Here is a 27,177-nt window from a genome sequence, read left to right as displayed (position 1 = left end):
ACATATGAAATCGACCCTAGATCTTCCAATATATATGTGCTATATTATGTATCTATATATATCCTATGATTTTTACACTTCTAGTTCTTGCCCCCCCCCCCCCCCCCCCCCCCCCATATTTCTATTTTCTGGCTCCGTCCCTGCCCATGCCCATCGAATCCCGTCGCCGGCAGCAGTTGCAGGTGAGTGTTGTGTGTTTCAGACTTTCAGACCGTCCCGGTCATGAGTCGTGATTCTAGTCAAAATGGGAAAGTCATGCGGGTGTAGCACTACTGTCGTACTGTGTTGTCATGTACTCTGTATAGTACAATTTTTTTTAAGGATACTACGTGTAGTACATGAGTACAGTTTTGTTTTTGAGACGGAGAAACCACATATCGGATATATTTTTTATCTTTTTTATTTTTCTTGTATTTCAAAATATTCTGAATATATCTAGTATAAATATCATTTCATATATACAAAAATTAAAAAAGTTAATCACACAATAAAAAATGTTAAATATGTAGGAAAACTGTATAATGTGTATAAAAAATAAAAATCAAAACATATATATGAAAATATGTTAATCTTGTATTGGAAAAAATTGTATATAAACATATATATACAATGTTTATGGGAAAAGTACAGCATGCTCTAAACACATACACAGTAGCACTAGATAAATTCTCTGGAAAAACATTTCTTGACGAAATCATCAGCACTAGATTTCATTTCATTAATAATTTATATAGTTCTGAAGTTAGTTAGGGGTCAACTTCAAGAGGTTACAAAGGCATGGAAGTTCAAGATCACTCCTGGTAGCTTGGCACGTCTTCTGGAAGTTGGGATGTGTCAAAAGAACAAGTAAATAAAATACCCAGTAGCCACAAGGCAATAACAAAGTACACAAAAAACCATGGCACCAATAGGGAAACCACATTTCACCAGCTAAAATAACTGAACATGGAGAACAATTCCCCAACAAACGGGGTGAAACATTTCTCTTCCAGTTTCAAATGTACCACTAATTGGGACACAACATCTACTTAACCATTCGATAGAGAGACAGGGGCAGATAGATATTTACTTCTATAGAAGGGGCACATGAATCCCCGAAAAGGACTCAAGTCGAGCAGGAATGAGGTTAGGAGAAAAAGAAAATGAAGATCCCACTTGTCTCTCTCCACAGCTGAAAGAAGACTATTTACACTACGAGGTACTAACAAAATCAACATGTATCATTGTTCGCCATCAGGGACCTCTTCTGGCAATTGAACTGTATATAAGTTACTGCTTTCAGCGGCAATGCTGAAAGTGCCGCCATTAATCGCCCAGACTCCTTGATGCAGGGCAGGGCAGAACTATTGGGCGAGTTGACGAAATGATGCGTTGGTACATATAGTCATGCCCATTGTAGTCGTAGTACAGCTTCTCACCACGATATATATCACGGCATGTGACCAGCAAGACATGGCACTCACCGTCCATATCGTTTCTCACACACTTGATGTTCTGCTTATTATTCCCATCACTGCAGGAGTTGGATAATACTAGAGTGGCATAAGTGATGCCTAATACATTTACATTCATCAGGATAGGCAGTGACTCCTTACAGTGTGGTTTTGATGTAAAGCAGGTGATGTTTCCTCGTTTGTCAGGGCGGATAACAAGCTTCTGGGAAGGATCCGCTGGTGATAGAAGGGTCATCATACTATCACAACCATCATTTTCCCTATTCTTAAAGTAATCAACATCGCCAGATATTCAGTTAAGAATGTCAGATCCTTAATATATGCATCAGCCTGCAAAGTGAAGCTGAAAACAAAGTCCTTAATAGAATGCCACTTGAAGCAGTGTCTGAAAGTCAGTTTCAATAGACTTAAGTGGGAGGGGCCCTTTCAATAGTGAATCCCATCACGACTAAGAGAAGATTGTTAACATTTATAGTTCATAGACTTAGTCATGTACACGTTTTACTCTTGTTCCTAGTCTTTAGGAGGATCAGCCCCTTCAGGAGTGATAAAGTCGATGATGAAGTCAAACCTAGCATATCAATCTAGCTCGGGTTCATTTTGTGTGATATTGGTCAATTGCTTCAAGCTCTTTTGATAGTACCAGGCTACCAGTGTATATGCCATTTTTACTATCGGTGACCTCAATGTGTACATGACATTTTTTATTATACTATTAAGAACATAGGAAAATAGTGACAAAAACTATCATCATTATGAATGACAACGAGTCCTAATTGATAATATATTGTCAGATTTTTTGAGAATAACAGATTTGTAATATTTTGTAGAACGCACGTTGGTGCGGGAATTCATAAGCACGTGATATAAAGCCGTGACGCTAAATCATATATGTGATCATATATTTGGGGTAGTTATGGATTACTGTTGTCTAGTTATAAAATTTATTACAGATACTAACGGATAAACAATTTCTATGAGATTGAGAAGATCGTAATATGTATGTTTATATAATAGAATAAGAGAATGATCAGAATCTGAGGTGTAATCCTTCTTTCGTGGCAAGTGCTTCTACCAAGCCTTTCCTTGATATGACTGATAAATAACAAAAACCTAAGAAGGAATGCACGATTAGTAAAAGGAACGTCACTTTATATTGCCCCTTATGATAGCAACCTTTATTATGCATTTTGTCGCTTTTATTTCTTTGCCATCGCGAGATCGTAGAAAGCTTATCTTCCCTCACAATAAAAGATCGTACATATTTAGGAGCAATTTTTATTGCTTTTGCACTGATGATAACTTACTTGAAGGATCTTATACAATCGATAGGTAGGTATAGTGGACTCTCATGACAAGAAACTGAGTTTAAGGGGTTATGGATGTAAGAGTAGTATCTCTACTCAGTACGAAGTTTTGGCTAGCAAAATATTCTAAACAAGCATCACATGTTGGAGGATCCACGACAATATAACTTCTATGTGAATGTAAACAAACATAGCTCATCATGTTGTCTTTCTTGTCCAACATCAACTACTTGCCCAAGCAGAAAATATTTGATGCGGCTCACAATCATAAAAGATGTCCAAGAGTGGTGAAAGAAGGGACAATATTAGAGTGGCATAAGTTATGCCTAACACATGTGCATTCATAACGATAGGCAGCGACTACTTACGGAGTGTGGTTGTTGATGCCATTAATAAAGCGGGCGATGTTTCCACGTTTGTCAGGGCAGATAACGAGCTTCTGGGAAGGATCCGCTGGTGAAAGAAGGGTCATTGTACTATCACAGCCATTATTTTCCCTGTTCTTTAAATAATCAACATCGCCAGTGTATTCAGTTAAGAATGTCAGATCCTTAATATATGCATCAGCCTGCACAGTGAAGCTGAAAACAAATATGTGTTAGTTTAATTGCTCCATACTGAAAAACGAACAAACGTTAGAAGAATAATTCCAAAAACATACCCCTCATGGGAATCAAAAACCACCAGAAGAGGAGGGCATTCACCTCTTTTCAACATGCTTCTGCAAAGTTCGATGGTTTCTTTGTCCTCTTTTGAAAGAACCTTGAAAGTCAACAAGTGTATCGTTAGGCACCAAGAGATCAAGAAATGCATTATATTGTTTTTAAGTAAAAATTTGCTAACCTGCATACCACCTTCCTCCAGTTTTGCTTGATTGGCAGATATAGGGGCCATACTCGGCACATAAGTCAGCTCATTACTGAACTCCATTTTCGAAGTGGTCAATGCAGTGGCTGCAGAAGCCATCTGTTCAAGCCTTCGAACTCTATCTTCAGTGGGCACAAATGGCAGTAGCCTCCTCTTCTTCTTGTGCATAACAAGAGATCGCCTCCTTCGCCTCTTAGCATCTGTATACAAGTATGAAGTAATGAATAAATGCAGTGAGCTATATGCAGGATACTATTGGATTGGAGATATATGCAGTTGAATGGTTAAGTAGCTGTTGTGTCCCAACAAACTAGAAATTTCAGTTAATTGGAGATATATGCAGGATACAATTGGATGCACCAGTCAGACATGCAAAACAAAACAGTTCACGAACCAACATACAACACCCCCTTTTCTCCCATCAGATGTGCATCCTACACGTATTCAGTCATATTTTATATAAACTACAAAAGGTGGCGGCTTTTTTATGGCTCAATGAAAGCAAGGCAGATCATCAAGAGGATATATATGTGACATATCCCCACGACTAAATGGAAGTCATTTAATCCGTACAAACTTGACCGGTCTATTTAAATAACACATCCCTATTACCAAAATAAAACTGTGCTATTAAGATCAAATTAAAGTTTTTTGAACGATGCTTTCCCGCGCATTTCCAGCAACGATAATTTCCCGCGTAATTCTGATAGCTCGCCGCGTTTGTTCATTACCTAGAAACTAGAATTCACTGGAGATATATGCAGGATTCTACTCTATTGATCGGCCAGCCATGCAAAACAGAACAATTCACAAATCGACATACAACCACTATAAGATATAACTTTTCCCCCCATTAGAAGTGCATCCTACACGTAATCAATCCTATTTTAAATAAACTACAAAAGGTGGCGGCCTTTTATGGCTCAATGAGTGCAAGTCAGATCACGAACAGGATATACATGTGACGTATCCCTGAGAATCATCCTGATATACATGTGTACAAATCAATGGAAGTCAGTTAATCCGTACATAGGTGACCAACCTACTTCAATAACACAATCCTACTAAAAGAGTGCTATTAAGATCAAATTAAAGTTTTTTAACGATGCTTTCCTGCGTATTTCCAGCAGCGATGGTTTTGCCACGCAATTCTGGCGGCGGTAGCTTTCCCGTGCGCTTCCTGCGGCGGTAGCTTACTGCATTTTTCAATGTTCATTACCTAGAAATTATAATCCACTGTGACACTGACATATATGCAGGATACTACTGTGTAGTACCGGTCAGCCTAGGAAAACAAAACAATCAACGAATCAACACACAACACCCACATAGTGTACAATTTTTCCTCCTACCAGATGTGCATCATACTCATAATTAGCTACGGTATTCAGATGAACTATTTGCACCTTATGGATTATTTGCATCATCAGCAGACGGCAATGCAGTATGTGCAACAATTGAGCGACGATTCCTCATCACAGACTCCCTAGCTTAAGCCATACGATAAACAAAATCCATGCGACTCAAAATTTCAGAGATAAGAAAATTACCCTGAGAAAGCCCACACTTTGCCGGCCTGACGGCGCCGCCCTCCGCGCCCTTCTCGATCCGGAAGAAATCCATGATCTTGCTCTGCTTCAACAGAAAATCTGGCAGAAATTCAATCAATAAGCGGATGAGATGAGATGAAATTCACAGCAAGCGAGCGAGTGCGAACACAAAAAGGGGGGGGAGCGGGAATGGCGAGATCGAGCGGCGGCGGAGGGACGCACGGATGATGGAGGTCGGGGCGCAGTCAGGGTAGAGCCAGGAGTATAATGTGTACTTCACTAAGTCTATGATCTATAAATGTTAACAGTACTCTTCTCGTCTAGATCTAGATCAGGATCATTTTTGTGTGATTGGTCAAGTGCTTCCACATCTTTTGATAGTACAGTGCTACTAGTGTATATGCCATTTTTTCTAGCGGTGACCTCAATGTGTGTCTAAGACATTTTTACCAGCAGTGCCCCAGCACCATCGCCTGCATAGAAGCATTAGGATCTTGGTTAGTGTGCACTTCCACACTAGCAGCGAAGCACCAAAAATAATGGGAAACACCAGGAATAAAAACCTTGCATTTTTACGCCATTGGAACTTCGTTCAATTAGGCTGGTCACACTGTTCAAAAAATCTTCCGATTCAGCGATTTATCGTCGGATTTATCGCTAGGGTGACCGATAAGATTATGCCTTATCTTCACAGTTTATCGTTTGTGCCTATTTATCGCTATGAAAACCGATTTATCGGGAATCTACCGATAAATCGGGCCTATACATAGCACTATGTTTGCAAAAAAAAACCTTGTTTATTTGCGTTTTGTGGACCTTGTTATGCTATATGTACTGTTGTCTATTTTGTTTGTCATTATATGAGGATTAAAATGCTAGGAATCAAGGTAACACTTTTGTCCAATATTGTTTTGGTGTTCAATATAGCATATTTTAGTGCTGTGAACCTGAGATTTGCAAAAAAATTGCCGATTAATAGTTGACCGATAAAATCGATTAATCGACCGATTTCCGATTACTCTAATCCCCAGCTGACCAAGACGCTAAAGATAAGTGATATCCTCAACATTGGCTGGTCATAGTGAAAGTAACTTAGACTAGTAACATGCATATGTTACTAATCCATGTTACTATCTCCATAACCGTAGTAACATATGTGTGGTATCATGCAAACGTTCATTTATTTAGATGCAGACTCGTTTCGCCTCGGGATGTGTTATGTTACGGTAATAGATCATGTTACCATAAATATCTATCTCCTCACTAAATACTTCTTACATAATCAAATTTCCCTTGAAGTGTGTTATGTTACTAGCTAAGTTACTCCGACTATGGAAACTTGGAAAGCACCCTCTCGTCAGAAGTCTGTAAACTTCCAAAGAAAGAAAGAATCATGGTACTACTGGCTGTCGCGTGCAACTAATGCACACGACTCCTGTTGAAACCCAGCTGCACGCAAATCAGATCGAAGCGAGCCCCGGGGAAATCGTTCCCTGCCCAACTACGTTCAATTAGGCTGGTCACACGATCACGAATGTTCAAGCTAAACAATTGTGCCAAAAGCAGCGGCGAGTGGTGCCGGCATACAACGAGCGGCTTAAGGGCCTGTACCAGACGCCTATGTTCCATGCCACCTTCGCCGTCAGTGGCACCGAGTTTAGCTCGTCGTCATATGGGTCCGACATGTGCAACAAGGTGCGGGACCTCCCGCTAGGGCAGCCTTCGACGACCTCGCCGCCAAGGCGGCATTAGAGTGCTACTCCGCAACTAATGCCCGGTGCGTATGTTTGAGGCCTACGTAGCTAGTTCCCTTTTTGTTCAAGATTCGAGGTCTACAGCCGGTTAGCTCAAGAAGTGTGCGTCGTCACTGCTCCTCAGTACTACTCTGCTCCGGTGCCACGTTTCCGGAGCTGGCCCATGCTCGACAAGATCACAAGAAGATCAACATGTGTTACCATTACATCTAGACTCTATAAATGCATATATATAAGTGGGTTGCCGAGCGTTTACAACAGAGTCCACCGAGATTAGTACATGGCACGATAGGGCAACATTGCAACCAATATTCGGAAAGATCTGAGGCTCTCGGGAGATGTAGATCATGAAAATCTATAGCACTTGTGTGTGCGGAGCGCCGCTACAATGGCGACAGTACACATGATAGCAAGGTAGCATAAAATAAAGTCCTTCAACTATGCAACTTGAAGCAGTGTCCGAAAGTCAATTTCGTTAGACTTAGGTGGGAGGAGCCCTTTCAGGAGTGAACCCCAGCAGTACTAAGAGAAGAATGTTAACATTTATAGTTCATATACTTAGTGATGTACACGTTGTATTATTGTTCCTAGTCTTAAGGAGGATCCCCTTCAGGATTGATATTGTCAATGATGAAGTCGACCCTAGCATATATATCTTGCTCGGGTTCAGTTTTCTGTGATTGGTCAAGTCCTTCAACCTCTTTCGATAGTACGGTGCAACCAGTTTATATGCCATTTGTTCAGGCAGTGATCTCAATGTGTGTATAAGATATTTTTACCAGCAGTGCCATCCAGCACCATCGCCTCCATAGAAGCATTAGGATCATGGATAGTGTGCACTTCTGCACTAACAGCAAAGCACCAAAAATGGGAAACGCCAGACAAAAAGAAGTGAAGATACCATCTGTCTCTCCCAGCAACTGAATGACGACACTTCTCTCACTACTAAAAAGTAGTCTCTCCGTTCCTAAATGTAAGGTGTTTTAGTTTTTAACAAAGTCAAACATTGTCTATGTTTGACCAACTTTATGGCAAAATGTATAAAGATTTACAATACTAAAAATATAAAATATAATAATATATTTCATGGTGAATCTAGTGACAATGATTTGGTATTCTAAACATTGACGATTTTTGTCTATAAACTTGGTCAAAGTTAGAGAAGTTTGACTTTTTGGAAAAATAATACACCAGCAGCATTCGCCTCTGGTGAATCTGTTTGTCACGATTATGTATATGATCTCAGATGGTAATCTTGGAGTATTGCGTGCATGTTTTGTTTGGTGTGATCCATGCGGACGAGAAAGTGATGCATGCATGTTTGGTTCGGTGGTTTGTAGGATCTAGTTTATGTGATCCATGGCGGACGAGAAACTAACGGCCGCCTAACATTAAAGAACTAGGTTGTGTTGTGAATGGATAATCGTCACTATTTATAACATGTAATCACTGTCCACAAGCCTTGTCCTTCTATTTCGGTTGTTTTGTTTCTTCTATGATGCCAAATATGGTCGGCCGAAAGTGACCTATATAAAGGAACATGAATCCCTGAAGAAGAAAGTGACCTACTTTATTTTGTTCACGAAAGCGTCTTCCAAAAGGAAGGAAGTCCCTAAAATTATACGACCAAGCAAAAATTGTTGAAAGAAATTAGATTTATAAAGTTCTTATGCTTCCACCTCGTCTTATAGTATGGTCCTCCCAGTGTATTTACCATTTGTTCTAGTGGTGACATCAGTGTGTGTAGATGAAAATTTTCAAGCAATGCCCTCTAGCACTATCATCTGTAGAGAAGCATTAGGTTCTTGGATAGTGCCCTTCCGCAATCGCATTGTTAGTTTCCATCTAGTGACTTAGAAGATATTTCCATGATGACACTTGTGACAGGTACATCTACAACACAATTTGCACATTTGTACATGATATTGTTGATGTCGCAATTTCAGGCCTTGGTTCTTCTGCCTGGGCACTTATATGGCATACATGTAAGATTGTAACTCCGTCGCTTCATAGTACCTGCAGGATAAACATAATCATGCTTTTGCTTTGGTGGTTAGAGTACGGCAAATAGCTTTAATTTCATTTGATCATAACTGGAAGCATTCAATTGAAATGTCCCGCATATCTCGAGCGTGTGTATATGGTTGCAAGTGAAACACCCCTATTATATTTCTTTATTATTTTTTCTTAATATAAATTGTGTGAATTGGTCTGCGAAAATTGCAACTATTTTATAACAAAGTCTTGCAGAAATCACCTTCCCAAGGCATGACTTCTTGTGTATTCGATAACCTAGACTCACTCTAGGGAGAAAGGGAATTATATGCATCCAAAACTGATTGAAGATTATCAACTCTCAAGTCATGCAAGAACTCTGCGATAGTAATTAATATGAGTGAGAAGACAACATCTTGGTGGTCAAGAGAAATGTAAAATGAAGATCCCACTTCTCTCTCCCCACTACTGAATGAAGACAATTTTCACTACCTACAACATCAACACGTATGATTATCTCCATCTAGGGATTTCTTCTGGCAACAGAACTACATAGAAGTTAATGGATTTCAGAGGCAATGCTGAAAATGCCACCATTAATCCCTATTATCACCCAAACTCCTTGATGTTGGGCAGGTCAGAACTATTGGGAGTTAGACAAAATGATGTGTTGGGTACGCATACTCATGCCCATTGTAGTCATAGTATAGCTTCTCGCCACAAGCTAAGTCATGGCAGAGATCAACAAGACATGGCTCTCACCATCGATGTTGTATCTCACACACTTGATGTTCTCCTTCTTCTTGTCATCCATGCAGAAGTTCGATGCGATTAGATTAGTATAACTATATAAGTGATGCCTAACACATTTTACGTTCATAAGATCGGAAGTGACTACTTACGGAGTGCGGTCGTTGATGCCATTAATAAAGTGGGGGTGTTTCCCTGTCTATGAAGGAAAATATCAAGCTTCTTGGAAGGATCCGCTGGTGATAGTCTGATAGATGGGTCATTATACTATCACAACCATCATTCTCCTTGATCCAAATAATCAAGGTCACCATTGTATTTTGTAAAGAATATCATATCCTTAATATCTGCATCAACCTGCGTATACTAAAGCTAAAGAGTTAATTGTGTTAGTTTACTTCTTATCACTAGTAGAAAACAGGGCTTTCGTTCGGGCATGGCAAGCCCATTAGTCCCGGTTCAGTCACAAACCGGGACCCATGGGGGCATTCGTCCCGGTTCGTGAGCCCAGGGGGCCGGCCGGGGCCTCGTGGGCATTGGTCCCGGTTCTTATGGAACCATTTGTCCCGGTTCGAGCCACGAACCGGGACTAATGGTCCTCGCTCCTGGCCCACAACCATTGGTCCCGGTTCTTGGCATGAACCGGGACAGAAGGCCCGGATTTAGTACCGGTTCATGCCACGAACCGGGACCAATGAGGTGCCTATATATACCCCTCGCCCGCGAGCAGAGCACTCCAGTGCTATGTTTTTCTCTGGCCGGCGAGGGGAGAGCTTTGTGGTGCTCTAGCTCACCTCCTATGCACATGAGGTGTTCGATGAAATGTCCGAGCCACACTAGTTAAGCTTTGTCCTCTCGAAGCTCGACCTCAAAGCTCCATTTTCCTCGAGATTTGTCTAGGTTTAGCGGCCCGTCACGTCCCATTCCCGTCTTCACCGCCGTCGACCGCCCGCGCCGATCTCGTCGCCGGCACCACCGTGGTGAGCCTCTTGTTCTTATCTTCTTTTTGAAAGAAAAAAATTCTTACTTTAGATAGATACTTGTCTAATTTTCTTACTATTTTATTCCTTCTTATTACATAGTGCGATGGTTTTGGTATCCGCCCCCGTCGGCCCTCGTCCTGTCTATGATTCGGATGTGGTATATATTATCTTTTTATAACTATTTGATTCATTTATTGTTTATGACAAATATACCGACCAGCGTGACATAGATTTTATTTATCTAGGAGGTGGTTGAACCGGAAATTCTAACCGACCCTATTGTCGAGAGGTTAAATTTAGTTGAAGAAGAAAACAATTACTTGAAGGAAAAAATAAAAAAATTGAGGAGGAGAAGATGATATTGGAGTTGCATGTTGCGGATGTCGTCGATGATCACAAGATCAAGATGGATGCAATGCGCTTGAAGATTAGAAAGATTAGAAAATATGCCATTCATACCGAGGCTTGGTATCATTATGCCGTTGGATCAATTGTTACCTTGGTTGCGATTATGATCGCATTTGTTTTCGCATTGAAATGTTTTACATAGTTTCAATGTATGGTTTAATTAATTAGATGCTCTGGAGAGCTATATATATGTTGTTAGATGAGAACTATGTATGTACTTTGGTTCTAATGTGATGATGAACTTCTATTAATTTGGTCACTTAATTATCTATTCATGATGTTCTGTAATGGTTTTTGACACACTTAATTATATATAATGCACGCAGATGAACCGGCAATGGATGTACGGTGACAGACACACCTCCGAGTACATTAAGGGCGTGCATGATTTTCTCGAAGTGGCTGAGGCAAACAAGCAGAATGGTTTTATGTGTTGTCCATGCCCTATATGTGGGAATACGAAGTCTTACTCTGACCGGAAAATCCTTCACGCCCACCTGCTTTACAAGGGTTTCATGCCACACTATAATGTTTGGACGAGGCACGGAGAAATGGGGGTTATGATGGAAGACGGCGAAGAAGAAGAGGACGATGACAACTATGTGCCCCCTGAATACGGTGATGCTGCAACGGGGGAAGCTGCTGAAGATCAAGAGGAACCAGACGATGTGCCCAATGATGCTGCAAGGGGGGAAGCTGCTGAAGATCAAGAGGAACCAGTGCCCGATGATGATGATCTCCGCCGGGTCATAGTCGATGCAAGGACGCAATGCGAAAGTCAAAAGGAGAAGCTGAAGTTCGATCGCATGTTAGAGGATCACAAAAAAGGGTTGTACCCCAATTGCGAAGATGGCAACACAAAGCTCGGTACCGTACTGGAATTGCTGCAGTGGAAGGCAGAGAATGCTGTGCCTGACAAAGGATTTGAGAAGCTATTGAAAATATTGAAGAAGAAGCTTCCAAAGGATAACGAATTGCCCGACAGTACATACGCAGCAAAGAAGGTCGTATGCCCTCTAGGATTGGAGGTGCAGAAGATACATGCATGCCCTAATGACTGCATCCTCTACCGCGGTGCGTACAAGGATCTGAACGCATGCCCGGTATGCGGTGCATTGCGGTATAAGATCAGACGAGATGACCCTGGTGATGTTGACGGCGAGCCCCCCAGGAAGAGGGTTCCTGCGAAGGTGATGTGGTATGCTCCTATAATACCACGGTTGAAACGTCTGTTCAGAAACGAAGAGCATGCCAAGTTGATGCGATGGCACAGTGAGGACCGTAAGAAAGACGGGAAGTTGAGAGCACCCGCTGACGGGTCGCAGTGGAGAAAAATCGAGAGAAAGTACTGGGCTGAGTTTGCAGCTGACCCAAGGAACGTATGGTTTGGTTTAAGCGCGGATGGCATTAATCCTTTCGGGGAGCAGAGCAGCAATCACAGCACCTGGCCCGTGACTCTATGTATGTATAACCTTCCTCCTTGGATGTGCATGAAGCGGAAGTTCATTATGATGCCAGTTCTCATCCAAGGCCCTAAGCAACCCGGCAACGACATTGATGTGTACCTAAGGCCATTAGTTGAAGAACTTTTACAGCTGTGGAATGGAAACGGTGTACGTACGTGGGATGAGCACAAACAGGAGGAATTTAACCTGCACGCGTTGCTGTTTGTAACCATCAACGATTGGCCCGCTCTCAGTAACCTTTCAGGACAGACAAACAAGGGATACCACGCATGCACGCACTGTTTAGATGACACTGAAAGTATATACCTGGACAAAAGCAGGAAGAATGTGTACCTGGGCCATCGTCGATTTCTTCCGACCAACCATCAATGTCGAAAGAAAGGCAAGCATTTCAAAGGCGAGGCAGATCACCGGAAGAAGCCCGCCATGCGTACCGGTGATCACGTACTTGCTATGGTCAATGATTTACACGTAATCTTTGGAAAGGGTCCCGGCGGACTAGCTGTTCCGAATGACGCTGAGGGACACGCACCCATGTGGAAGAAGAAATCTATATTTTGGGACCTACCCTACTGGAAAGAGCTAGAGGTCCGCTCTTCAATCGACGTGATGCACGTGACGAAGAACCTTTGCGTGAACCTGCTAGGCTTCTTGGGCGTGTATGGGAAGACAAAAGATACACCTGAGGCACGGGAGGACCTGCAACGTTTGCACGAAAAAGACGGCATGCCTCCGAAGCAGTATGAAGGTCCTGCCAGCTACGCTCTTACGAAAGAAGAGAAAGAAATCTTCTTTGAATGCCTGCTCAGTATGAAGGTCCCGACTGGCTTCTCGTCGAATATAAAGGGAATAATAAATATGCCAGAGAAAAAGTTCCAGAACCTAAAGTCTCATGACTGCCACGTGATTATGACGCAACTGCTTCCGGTTGCATTGAGGGGGCTTCTACCGGAAAACGTCCGATTAGCCATTGTGAAGCTATGTGCATTCCTCAATGCAATCTCTCAGAAGGTGATCGATCCAGAAATCATACCAAGGCTAAGGAGTGATGTGGCGCAATGTCTTGTCAGTTTCGAGCTGGTGTTCCCACCATCCTTCTTCAATATCATGACGCACGTCCTAGTTCATCTAGTCGACGAGATTGTCATTCTGGGGCCCGTATTTCTACACAATATGTTCCCCTTTGAGAGGTTCATGGGAGTCCTAAAGAAATATGTCCGTAACCGCGCTAGGCCAGAAGGAAGCATCTCCATGGGCCATCAAACAGAGGATGTCATTGGGTTTTGTGTTGACTTCATTCCTGGCCTTAAGAAGATAGGTCTCCCTAAATCGCGGTATGAGGGGAGACTGACTGGAAAAGGCACGCTTGGAGGGGGGACTCAATAATATGCAGGGACGGATATTCTTGGTCTGAAGCACACTACACAGTTCTACAGAACTCTACCTTGGTGACCCCGTATGTCGATGAACACAAGAACAGTCTGCGCTCCAAACACCCGGAGCAGTGTGACGACTGGATTACATGTGAACACATCAGGACTTTCAGCAGTTGGTTGGAAACACGTCTCAGAGGTGACACCACTGTTTGTGATGAGTTGTACTCGTTGTCCAGGGGACCATCTTCGACTGTATTGACTTACAAAGGATACGAGATAAATGGGAATACATTTTACACGATCGCCCAAGATCAAAAGAGCACCAACCAAAACAGCGGTGTCCGCTTTGATGCAGCAACCGAGAGGGGAAAGGACACATATTATGGTTACATAATGGACATATGGGAACTTGACTACGGACATGATTTTAAGGTCCCTTTGTTTAAGTGCAAATGGGTCAATCTGTCAGGAGGCGGGGTACAGGTAGACCCACAGTACGGAATGACAACAGTGGATCTGAACAATCTTGGGTACACTGACGAACCGTTCGTCCTAGCCAATGATGTGGCACAGGTTATCTATGTGAAGGACATGTCTACCAGACCGAGGAAAAGAAAAGATAAGGAAGCGAATACATCATACGATGAGCCAAAGCGGCACATAGTTCTTTCAGGAAAAAGGGACATTGTGGGAGTGGAGGGCAAGACAGACATGTCTGAAGATTATGAAAAGTTTCATGAAATTCCTCCCTTCAAAGTCAAGGCTGACCCAAGCATCCTGATAAACGATGAAGATTATCCATGGTTACGGCGCAATAAGCAAATGACACAAGCGAAGAAAAAGTGAAGACTTTCTCCCGCAACTATTATGATGATACCATGCCAACTTTGTAATAGACGAGTATGATACCATTGTCCGTTTTGTACAAGAAGTGCATCTAGTTTTTGCCGTAACCCTCTCAACTTTCTTGCACATGCTATGTGGATGAAATGATGATACCATGCCAACTTTCAACCTTTTCAGAGTTCATTTGAAATGCTTTATAAGCCCTGAGTGCAGAGAGGTTAGGCCCGTAAGCCTGCTTTAGAGAGGAGCTCGACAGCTCAGGCGCACCGCACCTTATAAACAGGTGCGGCTCTCTCTTAGCTAGCGAGGTGGGACTAAACTCACCACCACGCCGCTGTGCAAGGCCATTGGTCCCGGTTGGTGGCACGAACCGGGACCAATTCCACCCTTTGGTCCCTGTTGGTGCCACGAACCGGTACTAATGAGGCTGTGGCCCCACGAGCACCTTTAGTACCTGTTCGTGGCACGAACCGGTACTAGAGTTTCTTACTAGCTAAGCAGTTTTTTAGTCCCACCTCGCTAGCTGAGAGGCACTAGGAGCGGTTTATAAGCCCTGAGTGCAGAGACGATGAAGAAGAGGCGCAATGCTCACGTTGCTTAGCTTCAAGCCTTGAGGAATAAGGTAGACTGCATCGAGCTATGTGCAGTGCAGTCTACACTATTCCGAAAGGCTTGAAGCAAATCAACGCGCATTGCGCCTCTTTTTTATTTTTAATCATTAAAAGCAAAAAGAATTTTCATAAAGAACTTTTTTTGATAGAAACTTTAATAGCAGAAAGAATTATCATAAAGTAAAATAAATAAGTAATTAGAAACAAAATAAATAAAATAAATAAGTTTTTTGTTGTAAGTAGAAACAAAACAAAATAAATATAGCAAAAAAGAAAACAAAAAACTAAATACAGCAAAAAGAATTTTCATAAAGAACTAATGGCACTAATAGAAAGTTTATATTTTTTCTAAAACTAATGGCACTAACAGACAGTTTATAATTTTGCTGACCTAAAAGCAAAAAGAATTAAAAAATAAAGCAAAAAACAAAAGAAAATAAATAATGCAAAAAACAGAACCAAAAAACTGGAATTTTTTAAAAAACTGCCACCTATTGGGCCACCACGGCCTGAATACGACTAGAAACCCAACCTGGGCCAGGATTCAGGCCCGCAGAAGGCCCAATAGGCCAACAGACAGCACAGTGTGACATTAGGCCCGTAAGCCTGCATTTGAGAGGAGCTCGAGAGGGCAGCCGCAGTGGGGCTTATAAACCACTCCGAGCCCCTCTCAACTAGCGAGGTGGGACTAAACTTTTGGCCGCGGGCAGCGCAAGGCCTTTGGTCCCGGTTGGTGCCACCAACCGGGACCAATGCCCCCCCTTTAGTCCCGGTTGGTGCCACCAACCGGGACCAAAGGCCGCCGCTTCCCGCCCTTTGGGCTGCTGAAAAGGGGCCTTTGGTCCCGGTTGGTGGCACCAACCGGGACTAATGCCCACCTTTAGTCCCGGTTGGTGCCACGAACCGGGACTAAAGGCTTTGCTATATAAGTCCACACTTAGGAAATTTTCGAAATACCTCGCCAGTTGCCCCCGACGCCGCCAGGCTGCCCGTGCTCGCCGTCGCCGCCCGCTCCTCGTCGCCGTCGCCCCGCGCCCTTGCCTCGACGGGTCGCCGCCCGGTGCTCGTCGCCGTCGCCCTGCCCCCACGCGCCGCCCCGCCTCGTGCTCCCCTGCTCGCGCGCGCCGCCTCGGCGCCCCGAGCCCCCTGCCCGGCCCGCGCGTGCTCGCCGGCGCCCTCGCCGCCCCCGCCCCGTCCCGCCCCCGCGCGCGCCCGGCCGCCCTCGCCATCGTCCTAGCCGCCCCCGCTGTGAGAGCCGCCGCCCCGGCTCTGTTTTTTTATTAGTTAATTGTTTTTTGATCATATATATATATAATGTATATGTGTATGTATGTGGCTATATGTTTTTGTTCATATGTGGCTATATGTTTTTTATTTTTATTAGTTTAATTTTTTTGTTCATATGTGATGTATATGTGTATGTGGCTATAATGTATATGTGAACAAAAAAAATTGTATGTATGTAGATGTTCAAAATGTATGAATATATATGTCAAAAATGTTTTTTGTTCATAGAAGTTTTTGTTCATATATAGAAAGTTTTTATATATGACAATGGATATATATTCGATATATATGAGAAATGATGATCCACATGGAAAAGTTTTATATATGCAAAAGTTACAATTTTAGAAAAGTTTTATATATCTAGCTAGGAAGGGAAGAAGAAGAAAAAGAAGGATAGGAAAGAAGAAAATAAGAAGAGGAAAGAAAGAAGAGGAGAGGAAGAAGAGGAGAAATAAATAAGAAGAGGAAAAAAGAAGAAAAAGAAGAGGAGAAGAAGAAAGAATAGAGGAGAAGAAGAAATATTCTATTTTTCTTCTTCTCCTCTATTCCTTTCTTCTTCTCCTCTTTTTTTCTTCTTTTTTTCTTCAATCCTCTCCTCTATTCCTTTCTTCTTCTCTCCTCTTTTTATTTCTTCTTCGTTTTCTTATGTTTTATCGGGTCTGTCGTCGTCGATATATACCCCTCCCGATAACTTCAACACGAGGGGGGATAACTTCAACACGAGGGGGGGTCGATATACCCCCTCCCCGATAACATTATTTTCCCGTGTATATATGTCGTCGTTGTCGATATAACCCCCTCCTGATAACTTCAACACGTGGGGGGGGTCGATATACCCCCTCCCCGATAACATTATTTTCCCGTGTATGTATGTTGTCGTTGTCGATATTACCCCCTCCCGATAACTTCAACACGAGGGGGGATAACTTCAACACGAGGGGGGTCGATATACCCCCTCCTCGATAACATTATTTTCCCGTGTATGTATGTCGTCGTTGTCGATATAAAACCCCCTCCCGATAACTTCAACACGTGGGGGGGGTCGATATATACCCCCTCCCCGATAACATTATTTTCCCGTGTATGTATGTCGTCGTTGTCGATATATATAACTCCCTCCCAGATAACTTCGACATGATGGACGGTCGATATGTATACCCCCTCTCGACCGTGATAACTTATACCACGGGAGCACCCCCCGGCCCTCTCGCTCGACCAAAACTCTCGAGGACACCCAAACCCTAGAAAAAAACGATGTCGGTCTCCTACCCCCTCCCGCCGCGCCCCTACCCTTGAAGCGTTGCCTAGGCCACCCCAAACCCGGAATAAGCTAGGTCTACGTTTGCACTAATATATCCACCTGCTGTCATGTTTGTGTAATAATTGCCATGTTGTAATATTTGCAGAAACAATGGAGCACGGACGAGATGAGCAAGCAGAAGAGGTGTTGGGGGACATAATCTTAGCCGGAGGTGATATCTTGTCGTATCTTAACGACAATGATGGTCTGGAAGAACAGGGTGAAGAAGCAGGCTGCGGTGATCGAAGAGTGGAGGAGGAAAGACATGATTATGATGGCTCCGGTGACCCAATGCTGGTGCAAGAAGGAGCCCGTGGTGACGGCTCCGGTGACCGAACAGAGTCCGGCCAGGTAAATATATTAGTTAAGCCTGTGCTGACTAGCTAATTGATGCATTCATTGTTTTGGTATGTACACATATTAATTAACACTCGTCTTTCTTCTTTTTTCTAGCCCTCCGGATCGAGCACAACTGCGGTAAAGAGACGAGGCCCGAAGAGAAAGTTGCGCTCGGATGAAAGGTTTGAGATCACAGCAATCGCGCGCGACGGCCAACCGATTGAACCCCTCCGGACAAAGGATGCTTTTGCTGCTCAGTGCGGGGTTCTAGTTAGGGACAAGATCCCGATCAGCATCCACCAATGGTATAAGCCTAAGAAGGAAGACCCTGAGGTGTCTTATGTCAATGATATGCAGAAAGATGATCTTTGGACTGAGCTGAAGGCAAATTTCACCCTACCGCCAGAGGAGGATCCGGAGAAGCCAGTTATAGAGCAATTAATCAAGTCTCATGCTCTTAAGAAGATGGCAGACCTATTCAGGAGGTGGAAGAATGAGCTGAAAACGTTTGTCGACAAAGAAGAGACACCAGAATTCATCGGCCGGTATGAGAAGATCAGAGATCACTGGCCCGCATTTGTGGCCCACAAGACATCGGAAAAGAGTAAGAAGATGTCAGCGACAAACAAGAAGAATGCTGCGAAGAAGAAGCTTCACCATCGCACGGGGTCAGGTGGCTACCTCAAAGCCCGGCCTAAGTGGGCCAAGTCTGAGAGGGATCTGCTTGATAAAGGGATCGAACCAGAGACAATGAACTGGCCAGACCGTTGCCGGACTTGGTTCTTCGGGGCTGGCGGAACCTTGGACCCTGTATCAGGGAGGTGTCGTTGGACGGACGAGCAACTTGCAATACCCGTCAAGAAGCTTAAGCACTATATCGATGCAGCGCAGCAAGGGACGTTCGTTCCAGACAGAGAGAACGACGAGCTCACAATGGCCCTCGGGAATCCTGAGCACCCTGGACGGACACGAGGCACGCCAGGCTCCGTTCCGTGGAAGGCTGGTTTTCCGGACGCGGGCGGTTACAAAACCCAGGAGAGGAGGAAAAAAGTGGAGCAGATCCAAATTCAGCGTCTGCACGAAAGGGTTCAAGTGCTAGAGGAACGAGACGGCAATCGAGATGCCGAAACTGCCCCCGAAGCTACACCGCCATCTCAGCGGAGAAGCAGCGTGGCTTCCACCGAGCTGCCTCAGCTGGAGCATGCGGCTCCTGCTAGCTACCCCGTGGATGCTATCACGGAGTCTCAACATTGCCACCTTATGGCGGAATGGCAGAACTTGAAAGTCAAGGCGGCTGTTGGCTCTGTTTTACCTACTGAACCCGGCGCAACCTACCACTGCCGGCCGATTCCAGAAGGATATGCTAGGGTGATGGTGGATGAAATAACGGAGGGATTTGAGGACCTCCAGCTTGACCACCCTACCGGTGAAGGGGAGACTCGGCTGGGTTTAGCTCTGAAGACTCCATGCCTATGGCGGAAGGAGCTCATCAAGCTTCCGAACTGGACGGCTCCGGCGAGTAAGGGCACTCCGCCTCCTCCTCCGCCTCCTCCTCCGGCGAGTGATCAGGGCACTCAGCCTCCTTCTCCGGCGCGTGGCGGCACTCCGCCTCCTTCTCCGCCAGCGCCGGCGCGCCAGAGCAGCCAGCCTCCTCCTTCTCCGCCTCGTCAGCAAGGGCGGAAGAGACCCGCCGCCGCTGCGGCTGCTCCGGCGCGTCGTAGTCCTTCTCCTCCGCCTCGTAAGCAAGGAAAGAAGACAGCCGCAGCCGCTCCGTCTGCTCTGCCGGCGTCTAGCAGTACAGCTGCCAGAGGCGGGAGGCAATACAGATTCGGTCCTTCTCTGAAGACTCCAGAGAAGTTACCATATGAGAGGACCGAGGAGGAGAACGCGAAGATCGTGCGAGCCGAAGTGAAGAACTTCTTTGAAGGGGTGAAAGCAAAGAAACATCCACCTCCGGAGGAGAAGGTAGATCCGGTGAAAGCAAAGCGCACTCTGGCTGCCCTGACAAAACCACCAAAGTCTCCGCCGAGAGGCAACTATGAGCGCGTTCTTGCAAAGGCATATGCCGAAGCGGAGCGGTCGGGAAGTACTGTCAGTGATAAAAGGATGAAAGAACGACGAGCTGGGAAAAAAATTGCCCAGCTCGGCGAACAAGCGAACCAATCGTGCCCCCCGCTCAAGGTGTCAAAAGACATCGTCGCTAATGATCCGGGTATGGTGCCCGGTTATAGCAATCTTGGAGATTACCTGCCCGACGATGTACATTATGAAATCATGGAGGTGGACGAACACAAATACCATTACGGGAAGCCTCTCGTCAAAGATGTCAGATCTCTAAGCACGATGATGCGAAGACTACATGATTGGTACATGAAAACCTGCAGAGAGTCTGATGGGATGAGTACTTTGACGCTGAGAGTTAAACCGGAGCATGACCTCGTTGGAATTGAACTGCTGAATGTTCCATTTGAGGATTTCTTCCAGTTTTACAATCAAAAGTCCCTCGATAAAACAACGATCACTTGCTACTGTCTGTAAGTAGTACTACTTCTGTCATTAAGTCTCTCTATATAGGTCAGCTCTTTCATTGCATGTATTTATACTTATCCTCACTATATTATGCAGATTGAAGATCGCCGAATTGAAGAAAAGACAAATCGGTGATATTGGGTTCATTAACACAAATCTCATAGATGCATATACGGTTGAAAAAAATCCCAAAGAAGCCGAGGCCAACTTGCTACAATCGTTGGTATTAAATCAAAACAAAGATATAATACTCTTTCCTTACAACTTCAAGTGAGTGTTACTGTCTTGTGCATATTCGGTTTCCCTTATTAGTCCAGGTTATGGTAATGTAATTGATGACTTATGCATGCATGCGCAGCTTCCACTATATTCTCCTAGAGATTAAGCTTGAGCCGGGAGTAGTAACCGTCTTAGACTCGAGACGAAAAGATCCCCAGGACTATGCGAACATGACTCAAATGCTCCAGAAGTAAGTTAAATCGATCATTATCCACCATATCAGCAACTTTGTTCATTTCCTGATATCAAGTAATTGTTTTCTTTGTCTGGCAGGGTTTGGAGAAAATTCACCTCAAAAGCTCCGGGACTCCCGAAGAAGCTGCAATTTAGACACCCGAAAGTAAGTACCATAGTAGCATGTTCCGCGCATCTCCTAGTGATTCAAGCGCTAGTTTCATCAATACCATTTAGCATGCTTGCTTATCAGTTTGATTGACCTCTATTTCTTGTAAAGTGGTTGTGGCAGGAACCCGGGAATAATTACTGTGGATACTACGTTTGCGAGTCCATCCGCCACACGACCTGTGAGCGGGGCTACACTGAAGAACAATATGAAGTGCGTAAGCAATAATATTCACAATTTTATTTTTTTACCATCATTTGTGTTGAGTTTCATTTATTCATATATATATATATATATATATATATATATATATATGTATTGACCCCCTTCTTCAAATTAGATCTTTCGGATGCGGGATGAACTCCTAGCAGAACATCGTATGCGAGCAATTCAAGAGGAATTGGCGGCATTCTTCCTTGACCACGTGATCGCTGAAAACGGAGAATACTATGTGGACCCTGTGTTCCTACAATATAATTAGGAGATTGTATTGTAAGAGATAATTATTGTATATATGTAGCCGGTAGTGTCGGATAGATATACGAGAACTTGTTGTTCGACCAATATCTCGGAGAAGGAGAGGTGGTCGATATCACTTCTCTCTGTATGCATATGTTCATGACGATCTTCTGTTTCCTTCATTTGATTACTAGCTAGCGTGTCTACTCCTCTCCATACGTATATAGTACGTAGCGTCGACCAAGCACGGAGATAAGAGAGGACACTTCTCTCTATTAATTAGCTAGCTAACACAATATATGAAATACCTAAATTAACCACCCAAAACCCCTAAACCACCCCCTTTCAAAAAAAACAAAAACCTCAGCTCCTGCCAGGTGCTGACGTGTGGATGCCTATTGGTCCCGGTTGGTGACACCAACCGGGACAAAAGGCCCTCCTGCCTGGGCTCCCCGCACCGGCCATGTGGACGGCCTTTAGTCCCGGTTCGTGTAAGAACCGGGACTAAAGGGCTAGGGCATTAGTAACGACCCTTTAGTCCCGGTTCCAGAACCGGGACTAAAGGCCCTTATGAACCGGGGTAAAAACCCCTTTTCCTACTAGTGTATGTACTGGAAATCATAAATATGATATAAGCATAATGGATCCAAGAACATACCCCTCGCGGGAATCAAAAACCACAAGAAGTAGAGGGCATCCTCATCTTTTTAACATGTTTTTGCAAAGTTCGATGGTGTCTTTATCCTATCATGAAAGCACCTTGAAAGTAAAAGAGTGTATTGTTAGGCTAACCTGCATACCACCTTCCTCCAGTTTCAATTTAGGGGCCATACTAGGCACATAAGTCAGCTCATTACTGAACTCCATTTTTGAAGATGTCAAAGGTGGTGGCCGTAGAAGCCATCTGTCCATAGACATAAGTCAGCCACAACAGGCATATAGAAACCACATTTGCATATGAAGAAACAATAGAGATACTTGTCCATAGAAAGAAAGAAACATGTGCACATATGTACTCCTAGATAAAGGGACATGAATCCCTGAAGCCGAAAGTAACCTACTTGTTTTTTTTTCTCACAAAAGCATCTTCGAGAGGGCAGGGAGGCCCTCCACCACCATTAAGAAGACTTGTCCAGTTTATGAAGGAAACTAGGCCAAAATTATGGAGAGTATGGTGCTACCAGTAAAAAGAATTGGAAGACGGGGAGTGATGTACTTAATTCGAATTGATAATTTCTGTGAGATTTCTAAACCGCTTCCACCTCTTTTGATAGTATGGTGCTACCAGTGTATATGCCATTTGTTCTAGCAGTGACCATGATGGCTCTATATTTTACGCATTTTTAGAGCTCATATGTTGCATGTTCTCTTTATATATCATGTCTCATTGAACCAAATGTATGTCCATGATGCATGATTACCGATTTTTGCGCTTTTCATTGTGAGCATTGCACATTTGTGTATTTATTTGGGTTTTACTAGTTTTCCTTCTTTTCTTGTGTATATAGGTGTATTGAAGCAACCTAGGAACAAGCACGATAAAAGGAGCAAGGATGGGTTCAATACGGGGTCAGTCACGGATCAAACTTAGCCATTTCGAAGGTCGGAAAAAGTCATTTTTCCAGCGTGCTCCAAATCAAGATCTAAGACTATAAATGGATAGGCGTCATTCATACGAATCCAACGAGCTCAAGAACTTCAAATTCCGAGTTCGTATGAAGAAATGGCGGCCGTTTTACTGGAGAGAGATTGCACAAAAAGACGGCGTTCCTGCGGTCGTTTGAGCGGTCATTTGACGTCAAGACAGCTCCAAAGTTGCCCTTCGAGACGGAATTCTTCACAGATTTCGTCCCCGTTCGATCCCACGGGATCCTTGGCTCGTAAAGAAGAGACTGGGAGAGGATTAGGCTCATTGTGAGCCCCTGGATGAAGCCCATCAAGGGAGGAGGCTAGGGAGGCTCTCCATATAAGTCATCCACAACCCTAGCCGCCGTCTCTGATGCTGCATCAACATTCATTGGTCCACGCAGCCATTATCCATCTCCATTGTTGCTCCAAAACCACCTCCATAGAGAAGAGAAGGGCCAAGCCAAGAGGAAGAAGAAGGGGTGCCTCCACCACACGCACCGGCCTTCGGGCCGGTGCGGTCTTCACCGGTGATGGGCTGTCAACACCATCACCGGCGCCGCTATGCTCCTCTCCTCCACCGGCTTCATGCCGGCTTGTAACTTGCCCTCTTCCTCTATGATGTTTGAGTAGTTGTGTTAGTTCTTAGGATTTGGGTGAACCCTAGTACTTTGTTGAATAAGCTATCCAATATTCTCTTTATATGGGTTGCGTTGATTGTCTCATGGTGTTGTGAAGGGCGCCCACACAGCATTATCCCCTTGTGGACTTGAGGCAAGTCATATTGGTGAGAAGGATAGTTGTGGAGGGTAGGTGGTGACAGGACATATCACGCTTCCTCCCTGATCATTGCAATAGGGATTAGTGAAGAACCCTAGAATTTAAGGACGTGGCCACGGAGAGTTCACTCCCCTTAATCATCGTTGTGATAACCGGAGTGGGGAAGCACGGTACACGGTAACCTTAGTGGGGATGAGTACTTTATATGGCTCCGCCCATGCGAGATCATATACAAGTGGCTTAGTGATACAATTAGAGAGCCATGTTCATCATGTGTTGTCAGCATCATACTTGTGGGGATGACTCCAATTCCTCAAGAACGTTTACTACTCAAGCACCGTTTCACGTAGTTTAGTCTCTTTACTTTTCTGTCTTTTATTTCTTGGTCGTAGTTTAGTAAACACTATCCCTTTTATTTGTGTTCCTAGCAACTTACTAAAGTAGGCTATTTCCAAACTACGGTTTGGGTGCGTACGTAGTTTGTTAAGTGACAGCATAGCTGCGGGGTTTGTGGTGCCTTCCTATTCGCTTCATGTGGGTTCGACACTCTATTTATCATGAAAGTGGTACAACAGCCCTGTGCATTTGCAAGCCATCAAACCTCAGTTTGTGTATATGACATTTTTCCAGCAATGCCCTCCAGCACCATCGCCCGCAAAGAAGTATTAGGTTCTTGGAAAGTTGTAAGTGATAAATAATAAATAATCGATTCCAGATCCTAATTATGTTCACATGTTTTGCCAATGCGTAATGAAAATTTCTGGAATCTGTCAAAAAAAACTTCGCAACCAACTGTGACCCCTTCTCTTACTTTCAAATAAAAAACACCACAAATATGCACGGGCTAGTAATTACAAATGAGGCACCCGAAGTCTAAGGAGCAGCGTAACTGGGAAGTACTTGAAAAGTTGCAAACAATTTTACAGATTTCAAACTATTTTTTAAAATTATGAGCATTTTTTTACAAACACAAATAATTTTAAAATTCCAAAAAAAATCAAAAAAACGTGAACATTTTTTGGTTTTGTAAACAAAGCTTGAAAACAAGAACATCATTTGAAATTCCCGACATTTTTTTATAAATACAACCATTTTTTAAAGTTCTAGAACATTTTTCTAAAACGGAACTATAATTTTAAAAGCAACAAACATTGTTTAAAATTTCTAACCATTTTTAAATTGCGAACAGATTTTTTTAAAAAATTCTTAACATTATTTGAAATTTCTAACCATCTTGAAATTTCTAGGCGTGCCTTCTGCCTGCAGGTAGTGACAAATGAGGCACCCGAAGTCTAAGAGCATCTCCAGCCGTTCAGCCCCCCAGGGCGCCGAAAAAGAACGGCCTGGGGGCGAACCGGCGCTAGATTGGCTCCTGGGGCGACCTAGCTCCCAGCCACGCCCCCAGGCGCCGCCCCCAGCCGCGGCAACTTCAAACGTAGGCATTTCCGCGCACAAAATAGACGCCACAAATCCGGCGATCAAGCGGCCACAAGTTCGGCGATCGGATGAAAAGTTCGGCGTACAAAAAGTAGAAAGGACGCGCGTGCGCATCAGACGGCGAGGTCGGTCTCCGGCGTCGGCAGAGTCGGCGTGCGCGGGCTTGGCGGGGTCTCTGTGCTTGGCGGCGTCGGCGTGGCTTCTGTGCTGCGGGGAGTCTCGACGGCATCATCGCTCGGGCTTGGCAGGGGCGTCGGCGTGGACGTGGGCGTGGGCGGCGCCCTCGAGGGAAGCTGGTTCAGGATGAGGCCACGCTCCTCCAAATACCACGCCTTGAACGCCTCGTCGTTGCTCTGGAGCATGTCCGCCCCGCCCAGCAGGAAAGCCAGGTCGGTGTTCCTTTTCTTCGCGGCGACGTTGGTCCGGAGTAGGTCGAGCTTGGCGGCGCTGCTCGACATCAACGCCGACCACCGCGCGTCGGTCTTCTCTTCACGAAGGACGGCCCGGGCCTGTGCGTCAGCGAGGCAGTGCTCGATGGACTCCTGCACTCGAGCGGTGGCCGCGTCGGCGTGTTTCCCCTTCTTGGCACCTTTGTTGCCGTCCGGCCGCCCTTCTGACACGCCCAGAGTCGGTGCGTCCGGCTTGTAGGTCTCCTTGGCCTTGTCGAGGATGCGCCGGACTTCCGCCCACTTCTCGCACTTGTCAATGCGCTTGTAAACTTGGAGGTACTTGAATTCGGCGTCGCGGTTGCTCTGCCGATACAGGGCGAACATGCGCAGCAACTGCGCGGAGGAACAAACAGTTGGCGGGCACAGACGACGAAGAGAGGCGGGAGACCGGCTTGGCATACCTGATCCTCAACGCTGGCGCCGCTCTCCGGGCGAGCCGCGACCTCCTCGACGACCCCATGCCATTTGTTGCACGCCCCTGGATACGCCCCCAATGGTTCGTCATCGCCTTCGAGCCGTGCTGCATGTAGACGCCTTTGAAGTAGGGGTCAACGAGCTTGCGCTCGTCGAACTCGGCCTTGATGCGGTCCCAGTACATCTCGATGCTCTGGTTCGTGCCGGTGGTCGGCGAGGCATTCCTCCTCCTTGGACGCCCACTTGATGCGCGGCTCGCCTGACCTGGCCGCCCGCTTCTTCTTCTTGTGCCCCTTCGCCGGAACAGGCGCCGGCTCCTCCTCCTCCTCCTCCTCGTCCTCCTCCTCCTGCTCCTGCTCCTCCTGCTCGTCCTCGCCGTAGACGTAGCCGAGCTCGCCGTCCATGCCGCCGCTGAGATCCACCGTCTCGTCCTGGGTGACGAACTCGAGAGACGCGGCGGCCACGGCCGAACCTGCCGCGATGATGTCGTCCATGTCAGCCTCGGTGTCGTCGGTGTCGCCGAGGTGCGAGAAGGGCAGCGCGCCACGGCGGAGTGGGGGCGTCGGAG

The 27,177-nt window shown here is 45.0% G+C and overlaps 2 pseudogenes; both read right to left on the bottom strand.

The window, feature by feature from the left end:
* Positions 1–1,210: 1,210 nt before the first annotated feature.
* LOC123076665 (probable Histone-lysine N-methyltransferase ATXR5) lies at positions 1,211–7,733 on the bottom strand (annotated as a pseudogene).
* Positions 7,734–9,580: 1,847 nt separating this feature from the next.
* Positions 9,581–27,103, bottom strand: LOC123076664 (probable Histone-lysine N-methyltransferase ATXR5; annotated as a pseudogene).
* Positions 27,104–27,177: the final 74 nt, after the last annotated feature.

The sequence above is a fragment of the Triticum aestivum genome, chromosome 3D, assembly GCF_018294505.1.
Source record: "Triticum aestivum cultivar Chinese Spring chromosome 3D, IWGSC CS RefSeq v2.1, whole genome shotgun sequence".
NCBI classification, from domain to species: domain Eukaryota; kingdom Viridiplantae; phylum Streptophyta; class Magnoliopsida; order Poales; family Poaceae; genus Triticum; species Triticum aestivum.
Note: the sequence above shows the minus strand (reverse complement) of the source record. Positions and strands in the feature narration are given on the sequence as shown.